Source organism: Etheostoma cragini, chromosome 19, assembly GCF_013103735.1.
Source record: "Etheostoma cragini isolate CJK2018 chromosome 19, CSU_Ecrag_1.0, whole genome shotgun sequence".
NCBI classification, from domain to species: domain Eukaryota; kingdom Metazoa; phylum Chordata; class Actinopteri; order Perciformes; family Percidae; genus Etheostoma; species Etheostoma cragini.
Genome location: NC_048425.1, coordinates 1,670,592 through 1,677,640, shown reverse-complemented (window position 1 = coordinate 1,677,640; position 7,049 = coordinate 1,670,592). Strand labels below are relative to the sequence as shown.

Here is a 7,049-nt window from a genome sequence, read left to right as displayed (position 1 = left end):
GCAGCAGGATGCTGCAGACCATCTTCTCCCTGTGAGAGGAGACAGAGGTGAAGAGACACCAACACATGAGCTCAGAGTCCACTTATTACAGGACAGAGAGAGGACATATACAGTCTGGTGATACTTCTTCCTCTGTGGTACATGACTGACAATAAGCAGCTACAGTGATGTATTTCTGTCACAAGATGGTGCCAGTTAGTAGAGTTTTCCACTGAAGGAGAACGAGGAAGTTTGAGTCAGTTTACTATTATGACCTGAGGTGACCTGAGAGATAAAGCTGAGGCGGAAACTAAAAGCTGTTTAACCGTTTCTAACAGACTTCACCAGCTTCCTTGTTTTCATTCCAAACTCTGACATTGTACTCCTTCTCCAATGATTTTTGTTTTAATTAGACCTTTGTTTATCCGTAACAGTGCAGCCACATCATGTACAGGCTATATATCTTTGATCATCATAACATTAATCATCATAATGTTCACATATAATATAGCCTACATTTTGCAGTTCAACTGTATTAACTGCAGATGGTTATTGTGTGGATAATTGTAATAAGATATTAAATTAAACACTGAAGTCATGTGCTTCTGGTAAATCAGGTCCCATTCCATTTACCACAGGAGTCAGAACATTTCAATGATGATCAGACGACTTGGGACAAACTTGAGTTTAATGTCAAGTGAAGGGTCTGAAGACCACTTCATACCTGTTCATGTCTGCTTGTAGGCGTTTGTCAGCTGTACCCAGGAACCAGGAACTTCTCCCCAAGAGCGTGGACGAGGACGAGCAGGAGAGGCAGAGTTCCCTCTGAACTGATTTCTGGCTGCATCTGAATCACGAACATAGTCCCCCTCCGAACTTATATAGCATGGTCAGACTGCGCTGCAAAGGAAGAACTTTGTTACACATTTTAATTTTAATTTTCTTAAATTGATCTGGTCAACATTCTATGTACACCAAAAATATGATAATGCTAACCCTTGTCCAACACTAATTACTCCCAAGGAGAAACACAAAGTTTCTTCTTCTTCTCACCTAAATACCATCAACATCAACACATTCATTCAAGCAGAGAAGAACAAAACAGACACAACTCTGTTCCTGGTCATAGAGCTGTAAAGGCATGAAGTTCATGTCATCAGTATTGTTTCTGGGAATCTAGCAGTACAAGGTGTACTAGTAACCTGATGAACTGGTTCTGATGAGTGTCTCAACTTCTTCTCTACACAACAGCACGGTATATGGCATCATTTAAAGGCGTGCACTTAGAAGGATTTGTAGTGTTGTTGTTGTATAACACTGTTCACCTCAGATCATCACGAGGATGGAGGGGGGGGACCACTAGAAGACATGCGCACACGCATTGTACAGTAACATTCTCAGCCAGAGGCTGTGTGTGGTCAATAACAAGATAATAACAATAAAAGAGGTAATGAGATACAAAGAACAATGAGAATTTAAGTGACCAGATTCCCAGCATGAGGAGTCCATTTCTCATTTTCTGCTTCCTAAAGCACATTTGCTTCATAAGTCTTAACAAATGAACAGTAATCTATTACATCAGCAACAGGTCAGATTATGTCTGAACATGTTACATGTGGACACATTTTTGAAAAAGTTAAAAAGAGATGGATTGGGCACCCAGATAGCTCAGTGGGTAGAGCGGGTGCCCATATATAGAGGGTTTACTCCTCGACGCAGCCGGCCTGGGTTCGAATCCAGCCTGTGGCCCTTTGCTGCATGTCACTCCCCCTCTCTCTCCTCTTTCACATCCTCAACTGTCCTACCAAATAAAGGCCTAAAATGCCCAGAAAAATAATCTTAAAAAAAAAAAAGATGGATTGCACAAAACACATAAAATATCATTAAAAAAAAAAGTTAATGTGTATCCTACAATTACGACTTTCTTGTAATTGTATCTTTTCCCCCTTAGGTGGCCTAATGCGCCGTGTCACGTAGTCAGTGACAGTGTCAGTAGTCAGTGTCACGTAGTCTACGTGATCTACGCAGGTATGGTTTATAGTAGTAGTTTAGTAGGCCTATACCCAAGAAGAAAGCTCCAAGATGTTAATACACCCTTAAAAACGGCCGATGACACGCAACAACATACTTTCCGTTATATTTTTGTTATAGCCTTCATTGAATTGTCATCTGTGGTATTTTCTACACAAAAAATAAAAAATTAATTTCCAACGTAAATTGGCTGATAAAAGTGTTTTCAAAACAGGAAATGAAGTTGATGCTGTTTGATGCTCAAACATGTCACACACACACACACACACACACACACACCAGTACATTAGACTACTGGCCGTTGAATACTAACAAGTCATCCCGGTAAAGCTGCACTCCTTTGTTGCCCAAAACTCTCAGAGCACTTCCTCTTCTTCTCTCTAAAGAAACTACGCATCAACTAAAATATGGATCATAAAAACTAAAGAAGAAACTTAAAACCAAACACCTCTGAACCCTGTCTTTAATCATCTGAATCACAAGAGGAACACCTGGAGGAAGCTTTTCAGGTTCAATAAAATTATAGTTCAATAAAGACCACATGTTCTAATCTGCAGTAAGTGTCCCAGAGCAGATATCAAAGTACATGTCCCCCAGTTAAAACCCAGCATGGGAATCATTAAATATGTTTTAGTTACTTACGTGTGTGAAGAAGAGCGAGCAGCGAGCTGTGGTGTGTCTGGTAGTCTGGTCTGGTCTGGTCTGTTTAGTTCTCAGCTGTCAACACTGTTTACCTCAGCACATCACGAGGATGGGGGTGGGGCCATAGGTAGAAGACATGCTCACACAGTGCACAGTAACAATCTTAGCCAGAGGCTGTGTATGTCAGGATATTTACACCTTTGATTGTACTTGTCACAACTTAATTTAAGATCTCTTTAAATCTTTAAAACAGGGGTGTTAAACATATGGCCCGTGGGCCAGAACCGGCCCACCAAAGGGTCCAATCAGACCCCCTGGATGACTTTGTAAAGTGTGAAAATAGCAGAGAAATAATTCATTCAAATTCTAAATGTACTACTTTAATCTCAGATAATATTAAAGGTCTTTTCTCTGTAACTTTACGACTTTAATCTGTAAACTCAGATTTGTTTCTCAGAACATTACCCCTCTCTCCTGGGTCCGTAACATTATTTAACTTTTCTACAATAGAAGCAGAAGACACTTGTGTTTGCCAACATCAAGCTGAAGGAACTCTGTGGCAGAAGAAGTTTCTGATCTTTTTGGAGGTTTACTGGTCCGGCCCCCTTGAGACCAAATCAGGGAAAAAGGAGTTTGACACCCCCGCTTTAAAAAATGTTTCTGGTAACGTTTATTAGCTGGACTGGATATTTATTACAGATATCCATAATTCAATTGTTCTTAGTCAAAAAGAACATTTTAGATCTCCACAATGACATTCTTCCTATCCAGAATCAACATACATACTGTATACAGTACATATCTGCAATATAAGTCTTACCATAGTCATACTTTAATATTAGATATCTAAAATTACAAACAGATGTTTGTGGATGTTTGGTTTGAGGTTGAGTTAGAGGAAATAATAAATAGCATAATTTTTAGCAAATATTGAAAACACCTGACAAGGGTTAAGACAGGATGAAGATTGTTGTCTCTCGATGTTTAGTTACAGCTGACGTTTAGCTCACACACAGATCCTTCTAGACCACGTGCAGTTTGCTCATTAAGTATCTAGATGAGGTACAGGGATGTAGTTCTGTCACCAGATGGAGCCAGTTAGTAGAGTTGTTCAACTGAGGAAGTAGGAGTCATAACTGATCTGAAATTAACTGTGGGCAGGGGGCGGGGACTAAAAGCTGTGGTTAAACTTCCTCCGACACACTGAGCTCGTCTCTCCTTTATCTTTCCATTTGTGTGCATCCATGTCCCAGTTACTAACATAGTTATACATAGTAGAATAACTCTCCAGAGCATGTGTCTTTAGATTAAGGAGGCACCAAACTCATGGTTGCAGCTGTCGCCTTGGTCCTGCTACGTCCTGCTACGTCCTATGATGCCCTGTTACACCCTGCAGTGCCCTGCTATGCCATGAACCACAGAGATGGGAAGTAATCAGTATTATAAAATCCAGATTACCATGGTTCTCCAGTAGCCCACATATCATAACGTAAACTATTAACTATGTGAAGAACCAGAGGTAGAAGAGCCAGCATGGGGTCGCCTTAAGTGTTTTAATTTAAAGAGATAGAAAACAACCCAAACATCTCCTTCCATTTTCTATTTCTTTTCTTCGTTTAACCAGTCTGACCCACAACAAACCAACAGACACAAGACATGTACATCATTCACAAATCCAGTCTGAACTGGGCTTAAAAGACCAAATGTCCAGTAGAAACCACCGGGAGCGTGAAGCATGACACCGGCCTGTATTGTCTCCACAACATGTCCACCTCTGGCTGTCTCTGAGACGGACTGGCCGTGCAACACAGGACGCAGCAGTCAGAAACTACTGGTGGTGGTTCATCTCTGGTGGCTGTGTCATTGTTAATAATTAATATACAATGATCCGTGACATGTTTTTGTTTAGTATTGACAACAGTTTAAGGGGATATTTTATCAGGGGAAACTCATATATTTACATAATCTAAATTTAATTTGTTTGTTATTGGAGCTTTTAAGATTTAAAGGGAAACAAGTCATCCTTATGTTTCCAAAATAACAGGTTGAGAAAAAAAACTTTTCCAAAATGTAGTATAAGTGTGTGGAAATGTTTTCAACCCTAACGTTAACTTTAAGGTTACATAAGTATACCAATGTACACACTAAACGGTTTTTAATTACCTTTATTTTAGGATTTGCTCCTAATTTTAAGTTTGAAAGCTCTCACAGAATGCATTTCTATCATGAGCTCCTTTTTATGATAAAATGATTAGTTATTGAAAGAGGAAATATTGTATAGCCATGTCTAGGGGTTCCTGTCATGACTGAGCAATGATTTTGAGAACAATATACTTTTAACTCAATTCCAAAAAAAGACCTTGAGCAGCAGGAGGGGCGTGTCCACATAATGTGGAGCGTGAGATAAACAAATACAAAACACCCCCACCCCGACACCCCCACACTGTAGGCACCACATCCAGCAGCATTTCATCTACACACACCCAGCATCACCCTACACAAACACACACAAACACACACCAATGATTCGTTATGAATCTATTTTGTGTGTTTTTATAAGAACTTTCCTAAACTCTTAACGAACCAACACACAATCAACAAAACAGTTCCACCACCAGAATCTTTTTTTAGCATTAAACACTTCATTTCCTGCATTTTGGTGCCTCTTTATACACCTATTTCTAGCTTGTTATGGATCAACATGCCTGAGATATCTTGTAAAAGGAAACAATACAATCCAAATATAAGCACACAATGGAATACATTGTAATTAGGATCTTAGGCATTGCTTTGTATTTATTCTCCTTTAGATGGACTTGTCTCTGTAAGAATATCTGAGTCAGCACATGTAGCCCAGGCATCATTTCCTCTCCCCTCCTCTGTTGTTGGGATGTAACCTCCATGACAATTATTCACCTCAATGATTCATTATTAATTTTAATTCACTAATAAACACCTGGACTATACAATTTCAGATGTTTGGGCAAGATTTCTGCTCATGTCCAAAACGTTATGACGCTAAGAGTGACGGGGTTCTGATTAATGAGATGCTGGGAGAAAACGACCTCTCATAGTCACTTCACTCTTCTTCTGTGTCTCTCATCCATGGTGATGGACGCTTTTATACCGGCTGGAGGCGTGGTTCTACCGCCAGTGATATTATAACAGCAAGACAGTATCTCAGTCTCCCCATCACCACTGTTACTGCTGGAGTCCAGCTGCTGTCTACCGGACAGAGACTCCACATGATTGGACTTTCTTCCTGTTTTTATCCACTTTGGGGGATTGTGGTTAAAGTTGTTCTTGAGGACGTGTCTTCTGCCAGTGTCCCTCTCCCGGTCTGGACCAGGCTCCTTATCTGGTAGTTGTAGTGACCGGGCTGTTTTTAGGAGTTCTTACCAGTCCAGCTGAGGCTCTGTGTGAAGGATCAACTCAAGGTAAGGACTCAAACAGCTGATGCTGTCCTTGTCTCTGCTTTCTAAAGTCTTTCAGATGTTCCAACATAAGTTTATTAATAAAACTCAATGACCTATTTGATTCTGATATTAAACACAGATTTGTTCTGCTATTACAAAATGATTACATAATAAATACCAGTACTAGTTATTAATGTTATTAGTTATATGAAGTGTATTGTCCAGGTGATTAAATGGGAATGATGTCAACATGTTTCAGTTTGAACACCTTAGTGATGTGAGCTGATCCAGATAGTAACTTATGTATTTATGAAACCGATTCATCTGGTAGAAGTCTGAATATGTGTGTTGTTGAAAACCAGTCAGCCTGATGAATTTGCATTTCTTTGTTTCCCTTCCGCCTTCTCCTGATCATGCAAATATCCAAAACGTTGGGAAATTTCCAACTATTATTCAGAAGCATTCAGCCTGAATCCCAGTGCTGGCATTTCAGCCTGAAAGCTGGTAAATACCTCCTACTCTCTTAAAGCTGCTTCTAGTCAAAGCAGACAATGTGGACTGTCTAACACGTCTTGGCTGTGGTGTGTAATAACGTGTTTCAGCAGGTATACTGCAGGCTATATAAATATATGGACCAGATGGATCTAAGGGGGGGGGGGGGGGGGGGGGGGGGGGGGGGGGGTCTGTCCTTTTGAGCATCACAGACTTCCTGCATTTTGTTTTCATTTTTGCACCAATGAACGCTGGAAATACCTTTAATTAACCTACCCGAAGGAAAACACAGATGGTAATTCAAAATATACATACATCTATATACGGGGTATCACAAAGACTACACCCCCATCCCAGACCCACCTCTAACTTTCTGCAGCTTTTCTCTGACTAACCAGAAAGACGCTCACCGCTTATTGTCAGTCATGTGTAATAAGTACCACAGAGGAAGAAGTACCACCAGACTGTATATGTCCTCTCTCTGTCCTG

General features: G+C 40.3%; 1 protein-coding gene and 3 long non-coding RNA genes across 7 annotated transcripts in view; 1 reads left to right on the top strand and 3 right to left on the bottom strand.

Annotated features, from left to right (window-relative positions):
* LOC117962063 overlaps nt 1–130 on the bottom strand; it is a 4,078-nt gene extending 3,948 nt beyond the window's left edge. Inside the window, exon 1 of the long non-coding RNA XR_004660560.1 lies at nt 44–130. This is a non-coding gene — a long non-coding RNA (uncharacterized LOC117962063). The remainder of the gene's footprint in view (nt 1–43) is intronic.
* The window catches only part of LOC117962060, an 11,559-nt gene extending 8,809 nt beyond the window's left edge, over nt 1–2,750 (bottom strand). The window contains exons 1-2 of one of the 2 annotated variants that reach the window (XR_004660556.1): nt 2,653–2,750; nt 704–879 (exon numbers count right to left, since the gene is read on the bottom strand). This is a non-coding gene — a long non-coding RNA (uncharacterized LOC117962060). The remainder of the gene's footprint in view (nt 1–703; nt 880–2,652) is intronic. The other variant, XR_004660555.1, reaches the window with a different exon arrangement.
* The window catches only part of LOC117962065, a 19,807-nt gene extending 16,770 nt beyond the window's left edge, over nt 1–3,037 (bottom strand). The window contains exon 1 of the long non-coding RNA XR_004660562.1: nt 2,904–3,037. This is a non-coding gene — a long non-coding RNA (uncharacterized LOC117962065). The remainder of the gene's footprint in view (nt 1–2,903) is intronic.
* Nucleotides 1–7,049, top strand: part of LOC117962052 — a 68,168-nt gene that overhangs the window by 24,920 nt on the left and 36,199 nt on the right. The gene's annotated exons all lie outside the window — the stretch shown is intronic.